We start from the raw sequence: 20,069 nt of genomic DNA on the forward strand, positions 1-20,069 counted from the left end.
TTTTATAACCTATGCAGAAGATAAAAGTTATTGATAGAGGGAGAGATTTTAATACAAGGGATTATTTTCTTTTTGGTATTATTATTAGTTGTACTAGTTTTCCATCAATGCCAAAGAGGGAGATTGTTGAAAATATATTGATACAAGTATGAGAATGTGTTTTAATCATTATTTTGTCATGGGTGTCAAACCTGCTACTTGCTAGTAAGATAACTTCCTAGTTGATTTGAGCACTATCATTTTTTTTATTAATGAGGAGGTTTTGATCAAATGAGATAACAAAAGCACCTAAATGAAAGGTTGAGTTATGGTATGGAAAAAGGGAAACAAAGATCAATTAAGATAGTGATGATATAGTGTATTGATTATCTACTTAAGGTTGCAAAGGTTGGATACACTGATTAAGTCTAGAATAACAAGTAAGAAGAATTGAATCTCCTAAGCTTGATCAAGTGGATAATAGGTGTTGAGAAAAGTTAGTGCAAGTCAGGCATAAAATTAGTTGGAGTTGAGAAAAGTCAAATTTTAGTGTATGCTAACTGATATAGTGTAACCTGAGTAAAGTTTAGTTGTTGTTGAGAAATTGTAAACTTTAGCATTTTTCAAGTTATCTAGTGGATGATGAGTGGAAGAAAACTTTGGAAACATATTGATGTCAAGTGTTAGTATTCATGTTAAATCATGGATTTGACAAATATGAGCCAGCTATTTTATTTTTTTGAATTTTGTGACGCATGTAGAAGATAACTATGATGAGTTGGTGGCACAAAATTCATGGTAAACTATTTTGAGATGAATTCAAAGAGGATTGAAGAAGAAGTTTCTAGAAGGGACTAAAATGGAAAGATGGGTAGATTCAATTAATCCTATCTAATCTTACCTAACCCTAAGATGGACAATAGAGGATGAATGGAAAAAAATATTTATTTTCTATTTATAGAAATGGTTGATTATAAAAAAGCTTGTCATGTGTGAGAACCTAAGGAAGACAAGGAGTCTAGGGTATTGCTTTATTCAAAGATTGAATAGCAGAGACTATTATTGGCAAGCAAAGAAAGAAGGATTAATAGTATGGGTTCTTGAAGGGTGAACAATCTATCGAAGCTGAAGTTTTTGAAATCCAAGTAGAATGGGTGACTAAAACAAAGATCTATAATCTGTAAGTGTGTTTTAAGTTGTTATCAGATCAAGCCTTATTGTTAATTTTTAAAAATTGTACCAATCTAGGGTAAATCCTTTCGATTGAGGATGACCTAATAGTCATTTGTAAATCATTTAACTGGGTGAAATTACAAGTGAATGATCTAAAATCCTTTAACAAGGCTCACCCCTGCTAACTAGGTCACATTTAATAGTTTGCATTATAACCTTTAATAGGGTTGGTCTTTCATAGGGCATCACTTCAGAAGAGTGAGAATGAGTAGTATGTTACTAACAATTTTTCCCAAATTAGGTTTCCATGTAAAATCTATTGGAATTTACAAGTGGGAAGATTTACTTCTGAGAGGGTGGGTGAATCAAAAGTAACTATATTTAACCTCTAATTTTTTTAGCTAAAATAATTCACATGCATCTAATTCATCTAATAAACATGAAATTAAAGACATGCATGAAAATGGATAACAGAAGAATTTGGTAACCTAGAAACCCTCCAAAGATGAGAAGGTAAAACTAGTGTGGGGATGACACCCACAAAGTATCACTGTAGCAATATGTAACTATTTAAGGGTACAAATTTTGACCACTTCCAATGGTCTACCCTATGAAAGGCATGTCTTGTTAAAGACTTTACACCCTGCTAAAAGTGACCTAGTTAAAGGATTTATAAACACTCACTTGGAATGTTACCTTAATAAAGGATTTAGTACCTTATTGAAAGGCTTACACCATGGCTATTAAACCAACCTATCATCATAGGATTTTCATTCCTAATACAATGGGTAGAGAGTATTAGAAATTCTTGACCTGATGACTTCCAATAATTAATTGGTGATTCCAAATCCTTGTTTTGCTCTATCTATTCTAATCCTTGCTTGATCTGATATATCTCTCCTCAAAATTCTGATACTTTTTTCTTGAACAACTAAATTCTACAATGTTGTTCTGCTCTGTCTAATTTTTTAAACACCCCTCTAAACTTTGCTATAATTCACCCATACACTTCTCACATACACACAATGGGGTTTTTTCCCTCCTTTTAAAGGCTTTGAACTTAGGGTTAGGTATGAATCTATAATCCATATTCATTCTTCATTTCCCACTCAATTCTTTCACTTTTCTTATTGGTTGCATCCCTTCTCCATTTTTCTAATTGGCCGCATGTTGATTACATAGGAAATACAAAATATTTGATCTTATCTTTAAGATCCTTTGAGATTCTTCTTAAGTTAGCTTCAAAAATGGTTTACATCTGAGTTTGTGAAGATACAAACTCGTATGTTGATTCTATGTTACTCGACACATATTACTTGTTGATGCTCAACACATATAGGAATTTTATCTCACTTGGCTCCTATAGTAATTCTGTCTCACCCAACATCTATACTTTTCTTGGCATCTATAGTGATTTGACATTACTTATCACTTGGCACTTAATACTTGCTTGGCACATAAAATCTTGCTTGACACTTACTATAGCTCAGCATCATCTTGAGAATTGGTTAAGTGTGTTGACACTCAATTGTCAAAACCAATATGAGACCAAAAAAATCATTGTGTCAAATGTGTTATTGAATATGTTATATTTCATGCTTACATTTCTGCAAAGCTAATTTCATAGTAACCTACAAGTTTAAGCATTGTATGATCTAATGGACACATGCATATTAAGTTTTTATGGATATGGGTTCACTAAGATGTGAAAAGTTTTATTTGTACATTTGGACCTTGGATATCTAATTCACCCTGCTCTCCATTATTCTAAATAATTCCAAAACATTTAAAACTAATAAGGGTTTGTATGAATGGTTGCTTATAGCTTTTTGTCTACCTAATGCACCTAGTTCTTTGATGAGGTTGATAAATGAGGTTTTGAAGAGATTCTTGGATAAATTTGTGATTGTGTATTTGAAAGGCATTTTGATATTTAGTAAGAATAAATAAGTGTTAGCATAAATTTTGATGATAGTATTATGAGGGAGTATCTTAAGCATTGGAGGGTATTGACATGTTGCATTAATGACTCTATTTTTCGTTGATGTCAACATAGTATGGTTTCTGTAAAGACTAGTTGAGTAGCAAACATAGATCTTAGTAATACAAATAATGGTTTGATTTTCTAATGATGCATGGTTATGGATATTTTCAAGACAATGTCCTAATGATGTGGTTTAGTGCATAGAGTCTAAGTCAAAGACATATAGAAGTTGTGCCTAATTTATAAAGAGTAGTTCAGAGACAAAGAATTTGGAAAGAAATTCCTAATGTTTTTTCACTATCTTTCATCTGAGATGTAACAAGAAAATGCACAGTCAGAAAGTGATAGAAGATAATTTATTGGTGAAATAAGAAAGTGTGCAAGCCCTAGTATCATGTATGTGAATTTTTGTATAGACTATGAGCTGAAAATGCTATTGTAATTATAATTGTAATTAATTATTTGGGAAAGCCTCAAGCCTAAATCAAGGAATTATTTTGAAGATATGGTATATAGGAAAGATGTTTTCCTTGTCTATAAGTAGGGAGTGTTTTGATCATTTTCATGAAGTGCAAAAAGGAGCAAAGTGTTTGGTAAATGCGTGTAAGTGATCCCAAGAATTATTGGATGCGAGATTTGTAATCTGGTTACAATATTCGAAGAAGTAGAGGTCTAATTGATAGGAAAGAAGAAGAGGAAGGAAGTACATTTTATTTCTATTATTCTACAAGGAATAGTATAGAGATCATTTGGATAGTGGGTTCATTGTTTCTTGAAGGATAAGCTTAACTACTGTGGGAGATCAATGGTAAATATTTCTAGAAAGGATAGTCCTAGATTTTATAGGGCCAACTATGATAGTTGGAAAGAGAAGATGAAGACTCATCTATTGTGAATGGGTCTAGGTAAATGGATCTTGAAAAAGAGTGATAAAATGATTTTGAAATAAGAATATGTTGAAGGATGTAGCAAAACAGAGAGATCTATTCTTATGCAACATGAGAGCTAGAGAAGCTCTACTATCATCTCTTCTAGAGAATGAATATAGTAAGGTAAAATCACTTCAAATATCTCACAAAATTTGGAAAGCATTAGAATCTACTTTTTTGAAGGTGATATACATGCAAAGAGAATTAGATTGCAAAATTGGATATGTGCATTTCAAGATGCTAAGATGATGAAGGATGAATTTATAACAAGCTATATTGGTAGAATATCAAAAATTCTTGTAGGAATTTAGTTTCATGGTGGAACCAAGAAAGAAGATGAGGTAGTATGGAAGATCTTGAAAATTTTGATGCCACCATTCAAGAAAGTAGATCAGATGATTCAACTATTAATACCTTGTCCTAAGGATTTGACCATGGAAACATTGCTTGGAAGATTAGAAGCTACAAAAGTAGATCTGAGATAGTTTGGAGATCTAGCTAGAGTCAAAAAAAATTTCAATGCCCTAAATATTCAACCTAATTTGACAAGGAGTGCAAGCACATGTGAAGATTTTATTCATGGTAGCACATTTGATGAATACAAGAATATTGAGGAAGGTATAGCCCTTCTTGTGAGAAGAGAAAAAGATGGTAAGAAAATATTTTAATGTTGGACTTGTGATGAATTTGGTCATCATGCATCTAAATGTCATAAAAGAAAGAAAAAGTATAAGGGAAAGTTGAAGCCTAGAAGACAGAAATTATTTGTATGTGAATGAAGATGAAGAATCAGATGAGAAAGGTCAAAGTGAAAGTGATGATGAATTAGGATTTGTGGCTATCAAGGAAGATGATCTTGATAGAGAACTTAGAGAAGAAAGAGTTCTAGTTTCCCAAGTGGGAAAGAAATCTGATTAGATAATTGATAGTGGTTGTTCACATCACATGACTAGTGATATGAATTAATTTTTCTATATTCAAGAATCATGATGGAGTATTATTAGAGTTGGTAACAATATAGTTTATCATATAACAAGAATTGGATCCATTACTCTTGATGGTAAAACTAATAGTGACGATGTTTTTTTTTTGATGGATTGAAGCATAATTTTTTGAGTGTTGGATAGTTGGTAGACAAGGGTTATCAGTTGCAATTCACTAAGAAAACTTGCATTATGAAAGACAAAGATGGTAAGCTAATTAGAATAGACACAAGATCTAGGGGTTATGTAGTCTAGTTGAACCCTATTGCAATGAAATGTTTGGTAGCTAAAGTGAACAATAATTGGTTGTGGCATAGAAAATTCTATCACATAAACTTTGATAATATTGTGAAAGTTATTAGCACATTTTTAGTCAAAGACTTGCTTAATATAACAAGGCCTACTATTTTATTTTTCAAATAATGTATTTTGGCTAAACAAAAGAAAGTATTGGAGTAGTGCATTAACACTTGGTATTGTGTAATATTGAGGCCTTTGACATTAATACCAATAGGGAAGAATATGTATGAAAAACATCTCCTAAGCAATAGGGGAGAAGAAATCCTAAGCAATGTGGGAGAGGTATCTCTTTAGAGAGATTTAGAAAGATTCATGTAAGGAAGCATAAGATATACACTTGATGTGTTGAGAATTGTTTGGCATGTGAACAATTGATGTTGATCCTAGAATCCAGAGGATTTCAGACTTCAATAATGAAGAGGATTTGAGAAGATGATGACAAGAATAGTAAATTATTGTTTTGGCATTCTTGAAACTTAGATGGTTTTTCATATATGTTGATATCAATGTCAAAGGGGGATATTGTTAGCATGAATGCTAATGATACTACTTTGGGGGAGTATCCTAAGCATTGGAGAGTAGTGACATGTTGCATTCATGACTATGGTATTTATTGATGCCAACATAGTATGGTTTTTGTAAAGATTAGTTGAGTAATAGATAGAGGTCTTAGTTGTATGGTTAATGGTTTGATTTTCTAGTGATGTGCAGTTATGGACATGTTCAACATAGTGTTCTGGTGATGTGATTTAATGTGTAGAATCTAAGTTGAATATGTACAGAAGTTGTACTTGATTTATAGAGAGCATTTCAGAGACAACATTTGGAAAGTAGTTCCTAATGTTTGATTGCTATCTTTCATCCAAAAGGTAATAAGAAGATGCACAGTTAGGAAGTGGTAGAGAATAGCATGCTAGTCACGTCAATGAGCACACAAGACCTAGTATTGCACGTGTGAATTTTTGTATGGACTATGAGCTGACAATACCATTTTAATTGTAATTAATTAATTATCTTATTATAATTAATTGGGAAATCCTCAAGGCTAACTCAAGGAATTATTTTGAAAATATGGTATAAAGGAAAGATGGTATCCTTGTTTGTAAGAAGGAAGTGTTGTGATCATTTGTATTAAGTGTGAAGTGCTAAAAGGAGTAGAGTGTTTGTTAAATGCATGTAAGTGAACCAAGAGATTATTGGATACAATATTTGTGATCTAGTTACAAGATTAGAAGGAGCAAAGGTCTAGTTAATAGGATAGAGGAAGAGGAAAAAAGTACATTTCATTTCTATTATTCTAAAAGGAATAATATAAAGATCATTTGGACAATGGGTCCATTGGTCTTAACCTTGAAGCTATTTGGGCAGTTGGTCCAGCTATCTTCCATAACTCCTAGCAGGGTTGGCACAACTCCTAATAGGGTGGAGCCTCCTAACAGGGAGTCATATGTACTAAATGTATTCATAGACTCCTAATAGGGTCCATCCTCTAATAAGGAATATTTATATTAGTACAAAATCTTGTGGGTACCATCCCCATTGGGGCTTTCCCTTTGATCAAGGGTTTCCCTAGTTAACATATTTGGTGTTATTGTGTATGAGTATCTTGTTGTGGTTTTTTATTATATTTCTCATATGATTAAAGTTTAATAAGGTTGATAGCTATTATATTAGTTGGATAACTGATTGACCCCCACCCCCCCCCCCCCTCCTCTCAATTATATTGGTTGACTATATATTCCAACAATTCATATGAAAGCATAAAGTCTTGAAGGATAAGCTTAATAACATTGGGAGATTGATGGAAAATATCTTTAGAAAGGATAGTCTTAGATTTTATTGGGCCAACTATGATAGTTGGAAGGAGAAGATGAAGACTCATCTATTGTGCATGGGTCTAGGTTATTGGATCTTGACAAAGAGTGAGAAGATAATTGTGAAAGAAAAACAACTTGAAGGATGTAGTGAAATGGAGAGAGATTTGTTCACATATAACATGAGAGCTAGAGAAGATCTACTATAAACTCTTCTAGAGAATGAATATTTTAAGGTAAAGTCACTTCAAATATCTCATGAAATTTGAAAAACATTAGAATCTACTTTTGAAGGTGATACACATGCAAAGAGAAGTAGATTGCAGAATTGGATATGCACATTTCAAGATGCTAAAATTATGGAAGATGAATATGTAAGAAGCTATATTGGTAAAATGTCAAAAAAATTTGCAAGAATTTGATCTCATGGTGGAACCAAGGAAGAAAATGAGGTAGTATGGAAGATCTTGAAATGTTTGATGCCACCATTAAGACAAGTAGCTAAGATGATTTAGCTATTGTTATCTTGCACTAAGGATTTCACCAAGGAAACATTTCTTGGAAGATTAGAAGTTGTAGAAGTAGATCTAAGACACTTTGAAGATCTAGCTATATTCAAAATGACTTTTAGTGTCCTGAATATTACACCTAATTTGACAAGGAGTGCAAGCACACATGGATATATTGTTGGTAGTAGTAGATCTGATGAAGACAAGAAGATTGCAGAAAGTATAGCCCTTCTTTTGAGAAGAGAAAAAGATGGTAAGAAAATATATAAATTTTGGACTTATGATGAACTTGGTCATTATGCATCTAAATGTCCTAAAAGAGAGAAAATGTATAAGGGAAAGTTCAAGCCTAGAAGAGATAGAAATTGTTTGTATGCAAATGAAGATGAAGAATTAGATGAGAAAGTCAAAGTGAAAGTGATCATGAATTGGTATTTGTGGCAATCAAGGAAGATATTCTTTATAGAGAAATTAGAGAAAAAAGAGATCTAGTTTCCCAAGTGGAAAATAAATCTAATTGGACAACTGATAGTGGTTTTTCACATCACATGACTAGTGATATGAATAAGTTTGTTAAGTTTAAGAATCATGATCAAGGTATTGTTAGAGTTGGTAATATTGTAGCCTATCATATAATAGGAATTGGATCCATTACTCTTGATGGTAAAACTAACACTAATAATGTTTATTTTTTTGATGGATTGAAGCATAATTTTTTTCATTCAAGAAGATATGTTATTTAAGGGAATTTAGTTGTTTATACCTAGAGGATCTATGAGAGAGAATGTCATGAAGGATAAGCATAGTGGTGGATTCAATGGACATTGTGGGATTGATAAGACAATGAATTTAATTTTAGATTGGTACTTTTTGTACTAGATTTATTAGGGTGTGCAAAAGATGGAGATAAGTTGCAAAATTTGTCAAACAAAAAAATGAACCAATCAATGTTTGAGATTTTATTCATCATTACTTGTACTTGATAAGCCTTGGGAAGATATTAGTATGGATTTTGTTCTTGGTTTACCTAGAGATTAGAGAGGTAATGATTCTATTTTGGTTATAGTGGACATATTTTCAAAGATGTTTGATTTTATACCTTGTAAGAAGATAGCTGATGCTATACATGTACCTTAATCATCCTTTAAGGAAGTGGTAAGACTGGATAGATTTCCTAAAAATACTATTTTGGATAGAGATAATAAGTTTACTAGTTATTTTTGGAGGACACTTAGGAAGAATTTGAACATAGAGTTGAAATTTAGTTCTACACTTCATTCAAATATAGATGGACAAAATGAAGTTGTAAATATAAGTTTGGGTAGAATAATATGTGAACAAGAGCACTAAGAGGTTACCTTTTTAGATTAATAATGGAATAAATCCTAAGGGAGCTAGATTGAGAAATCCAAACCTTGAGAAAAAGAGAAGCATTAAAGTTGATAAATTTATAGATTTTATGAAGGCTTTACATGAGGAAGTTAAAATGAACTTGGAAGACAATAATCTTGAATACAAAAAAAGATCTAATAAGAAGAGACATAAATATTTAAAATTTGTTAATGATGTTATGATTCAATTTAAGTAAAAAAATTTGGCTTGGCACCTACAACAAGATGAAGATGAATAAATTTGGTCCTTGTAAGATTCTAAGGAAGTTTGACAATGGAAATTCTTTTGAAGTTGAATTACTAGAAGACATGGATATTTCACCTATATTTAAAATTTTAGATATCTTCAAGTACTTTGAATTAGATGATGAGCTGAGAAACAACTTGGATTATCCTAAGAAGAAAACATATAGTATTGAGAAGATCTTGAATAGATGAATAAGTAAGATCATTAGAGAAAAAGACTACATGGAATACCTAGTTTAGTGGAAAGACAAACCATTTTAAGATAGTTCATGGATTATACAAGATGAGTTGTATCTTTGTGATTTAGGTCAAAATACTAGTCACACGTGATGTGGACATCAGTTCTTTAGTAAACCTAAGTGTTTGATGTAGGAGTATCTTGAGTCTTGAAGTAATCAAAAAATATTTTCTTGCTTTTCTATACAAGTTTGTTGTTCATGAAGAAGTCATTGTTCCCTTTTTTATGTTTTTTGTAGTTGTCATCCCATCAAGGGCATATCGAACAACATTTTCCTAAGAACATAGGTTATTATGTTTCATCTTCTTTGATTTCTTTTCCATTATTTGATGTCCTAGTTTTCCTATTGTTTTCATATAGTGAAGCATGTTGTTCTAATTGGTATAGTTTCTGTTGATTATATGACATCTTGAATAGTTAGGAGTTGACTCCTAGCACACGTGTGGACATAACTTTAAGTGCACATGATTTCATATTATCCTTTGTGTGTATTTTGGTTTACTCTTCCAAGTATGGACCTATATTGTAATTAAATTCTTGACTAGTTAGCTTTTGGTTTAGCTAGCTATAAAAGAAGGTTGGTTAGATGTAGGAAATTATTATGCATCTTAGAAGAAAGAGAATAGAAGATACAAGATGCAAGATATGGATCTAAGATTAAAAAATTCTTGTTTGTATAAGGCCACAACCTAGAAGGCCTCACAAATGGGCATATTTTGGTTTCTTTATACATGATACACTTACGAATATGCTTCATCTAGCCTTGTGTTCTTTGTGATTTCATTAATTAATGTATAACTTTTGTGTGAAACTATGAGAAAGGATTTTTGAATGGTCTGAAGTTGATTTTATTCCACATGTTATGAAATTCTTGACCCTTCTTGCATCAAGATCTAAGCTAACAAAGAGTTACAAAAACCCTAGTTAGACTTGTTGGACTAACTACCAATGTTCCCCTTTAGGATTCATGACATGACTTAAACACCTCCTATGTTGAATAAGTCTAGTGGTTGTATTAGGCATTAACAGATCAATCTTTTGGTGCAATGACAACTCTACCTTGTAACAAGTGGTATCAGAGCTTGGTTATAGGTTTGAATCTCCTCGTTTAACAATGAAGGGGGGATTTTTAGACTAACTACCAATGTTTCCCTTTAGGATTTGTGACATGAATTAACTGCCTTATGTGTTCTATAATTCTAGTTTTTGTATCAAGTATTAATCGGTCGATCTTTTGGGACAACAACAACTCTAGCTTGTAACAAGACTATGTGAGATAAGCTAGCGCAAAAAGGAAATCTAAGATAAGAATAAAATTAAAGAAAGTGAGTGAAAATGTGCTCAAGAGTGGAAGTACAAAATGACAACATATCAATAGAGTAAAAGCATAAAGATATGAGATGGTGAGGAGAGAGCCACCTTTAGAATAAAAATGGATGATAGAGATTAAGATGAAAAATCTATGGTAGAGAATGTGTATAATAATATCCATGAGGAAAAAAAATAATATTACTATTTAAGAGGCAAAAAATGTATGGAGCAAAAAGGATATTGCACCCACCTTAAAAAGTGTGCATTCAAAGTGTAGACAAAAAGTCTTTTATTTTTATTTTTTAAATAGGAATAATCCTTTACATGTTGATGAAGGGTGCTCCTCTTAATAACATAAACACATAGTAGAATCAAAGAAATAACAAAAATTGTGAGAAGAAAATATGGACTTCTTATTATTGTCACAAATGTGGAATTACTGAGTTCAAAATAACAATATGCTAACCCACATGGATAGCTTTATTAAAATAATCTACAAGACAAAGCTGCAACCTATCACCCAGAGTTGTGTTAGACAATGTTTGGGCATTTCTTAAATAGGCAATTTTATGCCACCTGGGAAGGTTCTAGACACTCAAACTTAATACATAGGGTTGAAAAAATCTAACAATACATATAGAGTCAGCCAAATACACATTTGACATTTATTTTAGAATTTTTGGGTAGCCCAACTTTGGAAGACCATAACTCTCAAACTGTTGCTACAATTGGATATTATAACCACTTTTCAAAAACCTCAACTCCTAGTTTATAGACTTGGATCTACAAAAGTGCCCATATATTAATTTTTAGGGCCTCATATGGGGACTCTAAGGCCTTCAAAACTGAGCTTGAAGTCTTTATACCAAAATCACACACCAAAAATCTATAATAACTTTACAAATACATATAATCTGGCCAAGAACATTCCAAGCTTGTATGATTGACTTACTAAGTAACAAGCCTCCACAAACAAAAACTCTACATTAAGACAACCCTTATTGAAACAACTAAAAGAAAATAGTTTCTGGTTGATGCAAGATTTCTCATACACCCAAGATGCTCCAGCACTAGACACTTGAGGTAATTTGAGAAGTGACCCCATTACATCTCAAGTATTAAGAGGAAAAATAAGATGATTAACCCCCTCCTTTGGTAGCCATGATGAATCTTCTACTAGCCTACCTTTCCATTTGGCTAGGTATTTCTCACAAGTTTTGTTCCTTGTACTTTTTCCAACATGACTATTGAATATCTGCACAATCTCTTTTGTAGTTGAACTAGCTATTTAAATACTCCACTAGACTTCTATAACTTCAACCCCATCACCTCCTTCATGGTACTCTATTGAATCTAAAATATTAAATATGGGTAAACAATTCAATTCAATAGACAACTCAAATTCATACACATTTCCAGAATCATGCCTTTTCACTATCTTGCACAGTCCAAACTTCTTCATTTTCAGCTTATTATATGTACCCACCAAAAAATGCTCCTTTTGCAAATCAACCATGATGTCATCTCCAATCTAAAATTCCATACACCTCCTTTTCACATCTTCCTTAGCCTTATACTATGTATTCATCTTGATAAAGTGTTTCCCCATCTCCTCATTGATATTCTTCTACTTTAGCACTACTTGTCTCTCCTTTATTCAACTACCTCAACTCTGAAGCATTTCTAGGACTGCTCCCATATATAATTTGGAATGGTTATTTACCAATACTCCTATTGACATAATTATTATATATATATATATATATATATATATATATATATATATATATATATATAATTCTAGTGGTAAAATTAGATCCCAACCTTTTAGCTTTGTCTCCAACCAAACATCTCAACAAATTTCCCAAACTATGATTCATAACTTCTATCTGCCCATTTTTCTATGTATGATGTGATGAACTCAACTTCAAATCTGCCTTCAATTTCTTCTACAATGTATGCTAGAAATACCCAAAAAACTTGGTGTCTCAATCTAAAACTTATTCTTTGAGAGACCATGTAATCTCACCACTTCTCTACAAACAACTCTACCACATGAACATCATCACTAGTCTTCTTGCAAGGAATAAAATGTGTAATCTCTGAAAATATGTCAACCAAAAATAAAAATAGAATGATTCCCTCATCAATTCCTCTATAATCCAAGAACAAAATTAATGCTGACATCCACTAATGGCTTCTTTTGTATAGGTAATGGCTGATACAACTTTATATTTTACTTCACTCCTTTTTCCATCCGACATATTACAACTCTACACAATCTTCTTCATGTCTTGCTACAGATGTGGCCAATAATAGTTCTCAACAACCAAAGCAATGGTCTTATTCTTCCCAAAGTGTCTATCCAATCCTCCATTATGCTTCTAGGAATGTACAATTGGCTTCCTTTGAACAACATACCATCTTGGATTATGAAGTCCAAACAGTTCATCCTATCAAGTATAACATGTTTTCCAAAAGCCTCCTAAACTTTTCCAAAATCAAGATCCTCTAGATACAAATTGTTGAATTCCATGGACTTAACCACCTCAATCTACATCTCTATTAGAAAAATTCATCTTCTACTAAGGGCATCTATAACTCTATTATACTTCCCACTCTTGTGTTTCAAAAAAAATGTATAACACTACAGAAGCTCAACCCACTCCAAAAACCTTTGGTTCAATTTTTCTTGACTATTCAAATATTACAAAGCTTGATGATCAATATACAAAATAAGCTCCTTAGGAAGAAGATAGTTTCTCCACTTCTTCAATTCCTGAACTATAACATAAAATTCTTGATCAGAAACATAATATTTTCTTTTGGCATCATTCAATTTCTCACTAAAGTAAGTAATAGGTCTACCTTCTTGGTTCAAAACAACTCCAATAACAATACCACCAACATTACAATCTACCTAAAATACCTTGTTAAAATCTAGAAGTTCTAAGATGTTTTTCTCTATAACTTTCCATTTCAATAGATTAAAAATCTTGTCTGCTCCTACAATCCACTTAAAATATTTCTTATCCCCTCTCATTGTTTTAGTCAAGGGTCCACAAATACTGCTAAGACCTCTTATGAAATTTATATAAAAACTAGCTAGTCCATAAAAATATCTACCTCTATATCACTCTTTAGAGTAGGCCATTCAAGGATAGCCTTCAATTTCTTTGGGTCTATTTTTGGACCTTTTACTGAGACTACAAATCTCAGGTCCACTAGCTCCTTCATTAAATTATACTTCTAGTTTTTTAGCAACTTATCTTGCCTTAACTTATCAAACACCTTTTGAATATGCATCAAATACTCCTCCAGTGTCTTACTAAAGATCAAAATATCATCTAGGTAAATAGTGACAAATGTACCCAGAAACTCATTCAATACTTCATTTATGAGCTACATGAAAGTGTTTGGTGCATTGGCTTGTCCAAAAGTATGATGAACCACTCATATAGTTCTTCCCTTGTCTTAAAATAATTCTTCCACTCATCACCTTCTTTGATGTGAATCTAATGGTATCCACTCTTTAGATCTATCTTTGTGAAGTACTCAACTCCACTCAAATAGTCCATAATATCATCCATCCTTGGCAATGGAAATCTATACTTGATTGTGATCTTGTTACTAGCATAAGAGTCTATGTACATCTTCCATTCTCCATTATTCTTTGGTGCTAATACTACTAGTACAATACTTGGACTCTAACTCTCTCAAATCAACCCATTCTGAAAAAACTCATGAACTTGTTTATTTAGCTCTTCGATTTTTGTTGGTGTCATTTTGTGGATTTCCTTGTTTGGAAAACTAGCTCGTAGAATCAAATCCATCTAGTGACTAATCTTCTTCACTGGGTGTAATCCATGAGGTACATTATCTAACACAATATCAAAAAACTCTCACAACATGTCTACAACTTCTATAGGCACCTCTTCTAATTCTTCTATACCATCTTTTGGAATTATAGAAAAACACAGATGCTCACTCTTCATACCTTTGAGAAAATATATTCCATCAATGAAACATATTCTAGTAGTACTACATACCTTTTATTATTTCTCCTTTAATGGATTCAACTTATGCTTCACTCCATCCTTTGTTAGAGTATAGGTATTTTCTCAACCATCATGTACAACATTCCTATCATACTTTATGGCCTACCCAACAACATATGACATATGTCCATAGGTACGATACTACAAAGCACCTCATTCAAGTAGCTTTTGATCTTGAACTTCACTGAGCATTGCTCATTGACCATGACCTTGTGGTCATCTTGCACCCAAGCAATACGATATGGGCATGGGTGTTTTTCCCTCTTCACCTTCAATTTTGTGACCATTTTTTATGACACCATAATTTAAATACTTCCACCATTAATGATCACTTCACAACACTTATCTTCAAATTTGCACCTTGTGTGAAGCAAGCTCCTTCTTTGATCAAGTTCATTCTCACCACTCAATAGGACTCTTTTGTTAACTAGGACTTTTCCTCTTTTAGCATATTTAGAATGTGATGATCTAGCATATTCATCAACATATGCAACTCTATCTTGTCCTTTTACTCTTTGATCTATCCTTCCATGGCACTAGAAACATTCAAATGCTCTTTGCCTTTCTTCTCCATAGTAAAAACATTTCCTATGGAAGCCTCCTCTTCTAGATCCTTGTCTTCTTCCTCTAACTCTTTCATATTTGTTGTTTTGATCATGGAAATGAGTGGAATTATTTCCCTTTTGATTATTATTGTTACTTATAGCCTCATCCTTATTCTTCTGATCATCATTTTGGCCTCCATAAGACCATCTTCTAGATCTCCACCATGACCTCTATAGACCACTACTCTTGTTATCAAAAAATTTGCATAGATTCTCTTTAACTTTTAGGAAAAATTGGTACACCCTCTCAATACTAGTCACTCAAAAAAAACTTAGCTCTTCTTGAATGCTTGGCCTTAACCCATTAAGATAACGGGCCACTTTCTCCTTTCCAAGTTTTGCATGGCTTGTTCTAATGATAACTTGGTAGATCTCTTTGGTATACTCTTGAACAAATTTTCTTTCTTGCTGCAACCCTTGCATATTCTTTAATAGATGAAGCCCATAATCCATGGGAATGAACTATCACTTCATTTTAGGTACCATCTGATCCCATCTGGTGATTTTGTCCTTTCCTCTCTTATTTTGATCCAACTAGATCTCCTACCACTAGATCTTTGTGTGACCCTTTAGTTTGGATTTTACAAACTTGACCCTATCCATACCTTCAATATTTTCATATTCAAAGTATTCTTCCAATTTATTCATTCAATTCCTCTATATTGAGATTTCTCAAAAATGTAGGGACATCAAACTTAGGTTTTTTTCCAATACAATAAATGAACATATAAAGCTTTGCCTCCTCTAGGTTAAGATCTTCCTCTACTATGGCTTGGTTCACATTTCCTTCTTCTTCTCTTTCATCCTCAATTTTATCATCTCCTACAACAAGATTCATTCCTCTATGCATATGTTTTTGCAATACTCTCATTTTCCTATGGAGGATCCTAAAATCCTCAAGTGTAACACCTTTGAATCTTCTACCGTGCTCTCTTTGTGCAGGCATTTTTTTCTTCCACTAAAACCCTAGTGCAAAGTGTCTCCCAGTCGATGATTTGTCAACACACTCAACCCAAACCATGGACCTAGATTACCTCACCATTGGAAACCTATCCACACACTCAAGAACTTGAATTCCAATACCACTTGATGAAAGGTGCTCCACTTAATACCATAAATAGATAACAAAAATAAAGAAACAAAAAAAATTGAAAGAGAAAAATATGTGCTTCTTATTATCATTGCAAATGTGGAATTACTAAATTCAGAATAACAGTATGCTAACCAACATGGGCACCTTCATTATAGTAATCTGCAAGAAAAAGTTGCAAAGTATCACCTAGAGTTGTCTTAGACCATGTTTGGGCCTTTCTCAAATAGGAAATTTTATGTTGCCCAAGAAGGTTCTAGACACTCAAACTTAATACCTAGGGTTGATAGAACCTAAGAATACATTTAGAGTTAGCCAACTACACTTTTGACATATATTTTAGAAGTTTTAGGTAGCCCAACTTTGGAAGACCATAACTCTCAAATTGTTGTTTTGATTAGTTATTATAAACACTTTTTGAAAACCTTAGCTCATGATCTATAGTAGTGAATCTATGCAAGCACCCATCAGTCAAGTTTTTGGGCCTCATTCAAGGCCTCTAAGTCCTTCAAAACTAAGCCTAAAGTTTTTATACCAAAATTACACACCAAAAATCTGTAATAACTTTACAAATTCATATAATTTGGCCATGAAACTCCACTAAAAATTGATAGAACTAAAATGAATGTTCACTACTGAAATTAGAACTTTTTGAGCTCATATGACTAACTTACTAAGTAGTAATCCTCCATAGACAAAAAAAAATCGCATTAAGACAACCCTTATTGAAACAATTGAAAGGAAATGTTTTTGGGTGATGTAAAATTTTTCTTACACCCAGGATGCTCCTACATCATACACCTGGGGTAATTTGAGAAGTGACCCCATTGTTGGTGTTTTAAATCTACTAAGCAACAAAATACCTAATACTTAGGTTCAGAACATAGAAATAGTCTAAGGACTAGCTACTTTCCTATATTCAAATTAAAAATTTTCAAATCTGGACCAACATTAACATAATCTCATGGATTTTCTACACTTTTAGTTTTGCAAAACCAAGGTAGGTGCACCTTAGGGATGTGTTGAGCATTGTTTTGCATGATACTGAATGACAAGAATTCTTGTGAACTCCTCTCTTGAAAAGTTGATTTCATGAATCGACTCCAAGGTTCTGGGTGATCTTGTGACCTACTAGAATCCACCTAGTTGAAGACAAATGTGAATGTTCATGAGAATGCCTTTGCTGGTTCATTTTGATTTCGGATGGAATATAGAATTTGCACACTATTTCAAAAATAACACTAAAAGAAAACTATATTTTTGTATTTTATGTTTTTTTTTATGAATGCAATCTAACAATGCAACTAATATGAGTTCCTATTCTAACAAGTGGTTAGAAAAGAAAATAATAGAACTTGAAAGAAAATAACATGAAATTCAAAGAAAATAACATGAAATTGAAATCCTAATGGACATAAGCTAAAGAAAATAACACACTGCAAGTTAAGCTTTCGAAGAGATCAGTAGGTAACCAATGAAAATAGGAGCAGTGCTTCCTAGATTCCACGGATGCAATCATCGATGGGAAATTTCAATAATCGAATGATGTTTCACTCTTCATCAAATCGCAAGGCCATAGAAAGTGGGCTCATGTGAGACAAAGAGTTATGCAGGCACAATTTAGTGATTTCTTCTCGAGCTCGATATGTCAGCAAAATTTGTAAATTTGTCTCAAACACCAGAACTAAAAGATCACACAACTAAAAAAAATTCAATAAACCTTTGTCTCAATCAAAATCTCATGAACAAAATTCACAAAACAATGACACATTTAGGAAAGAATCACTACACTCCAAATGCGAGCACCAAAAGCATAATTTTATTGCATAATAATGGTAGCCCTTGTTACATATTACAATGGGGTATTTATAAGTAATCATCTCCTCAATTTGTGTTGAGAGTGAGAGATATTCTTCATGCAATTAATCTAGTGCTTAGTAGAACTCCATCGATATTTTATTCATTAATTGGATGCATGGGCCTTTACATGTCAAAAATAAAGAAAATATGAGTAAAGAATGAGGAGGAAGCCTTCAGTCAAAGTAGGAGTGTCTGGAGGTGCCAAAATTAAAAGTTGGTCCTTCACTAGGCATGTATTGAAGTTAAACTGCTGTTAGAATGCATTCCTTATGCATGGAAAGTGTTATTTTTGGAACAAGTAGTTAACTATTAGTGCATCTTTGAATTGTGAAGTTGTGGACCTACATACCTACTGACCTACACACCTGTAGAGCTATGGACCTATGGACCTCGACAGGGTCAAAATCTCAAAATTTTACCTAGTGTCAAAATTGAAATTCAGGCATCTAGGTTTTGTTCTTCTTCATCCCAAAGCTATGTTTGCATGTTTTCACTTGAATATTTCTATCATCTCAATAATTTTGGTTGCATACAGTAAATCCAAAGCCTTTTTTTTATCCTTAACCTTTTTTCTTTAATTATCTACCTTAATCTAGGTGTCAACAAAATCCCTAAGTTTGGTATCCAATTCTAACAACACTTCTTCAGTCTTGAAGGCTTGTCAGATGTCCTCATCATTAGCAACCTCCACAAAAATCTTCTTGAAATTATCCACTACTCTCTCTCTATAGGTAACAACTTTTCTCATTCCTCATCTTCAAAAATATCCAAGCATGTATCACTATAGTGTCTCTCTACTTCCAAAATTTTCTCTCGAGCTTGTTCCTTGAGCTAATGAATCTCCTCATTTAATGTTCCCATTTCTTTATTGCTATTCACTATCTTTTCTATCCAGTCATCAATCATATCTAATTCTTCTCTGATATATACATCAATCAAAACCCAATACCTTTGGCCCTTTATGGATTGTAGAGTTTGTAAATCCTTTCTCTAGGCCCATACTTCATCCATAATAATAAAGTCTTGCTTCAAAATTTCTATGATTTTATTCACATTCTCTTGTGTAGCATGTAGTGACTTCAAATTCCCTATGATGATCTAGATCCCTTTCTCCTCATAAATTTCCCACCACTACTAACAGGATTTCAAAAATGGATCCAGTTGTACACCTCCCCCTTCTTTAAGTACATTGTTCAAAGTCTGCTTGGGGTGTTCAGGACCTAGAGAACCAACTACTTCGGCTAGATATCCCTTTCGGATCTTGCCTACTTTCAAAGTGCTTAGAGTTTGGCCTCATCTTGTTCCAAATGCTTAAGCTCCTCTTTGACTCCCAGGGTCATCATCAATCAGGCTGAATCCTATGTAGGCCTCCCCAACATAACATCCTTCAATTCCTAATCCTCAAGACCAAGGCATTCTACATCTATGTCTTCAAGAGGGATAACCACTTGTGCAAACAATTCCTAGTTTTGTGTGCTAGTGAAAAATGCCAAAGACATTGTCTCATGTGATGGAGACTCAAGTTTATTCAAAATCTCTATAATATCACAAATGTCTTCCTCTAAAGCACAAAATTGAGGCTCAGTACTCTTCATTATT

The sequence above is a fragment of the Cupressus sempervirens genome, chromosome 10 (genome assembly GCF_028749045.1).
Source record: "Cupressus sempervirens isolate cs-2001-9-10 chromosome 10, ASM2874904v1, whole genome shotgun sequence".
NCBI classification, from domain to species: Eukaryota; Viridiplantae; Streptophyta; class Pinopsida; order Cupressales; family Cupressaceae; genus Cupressus; species Cupressus sempervirens.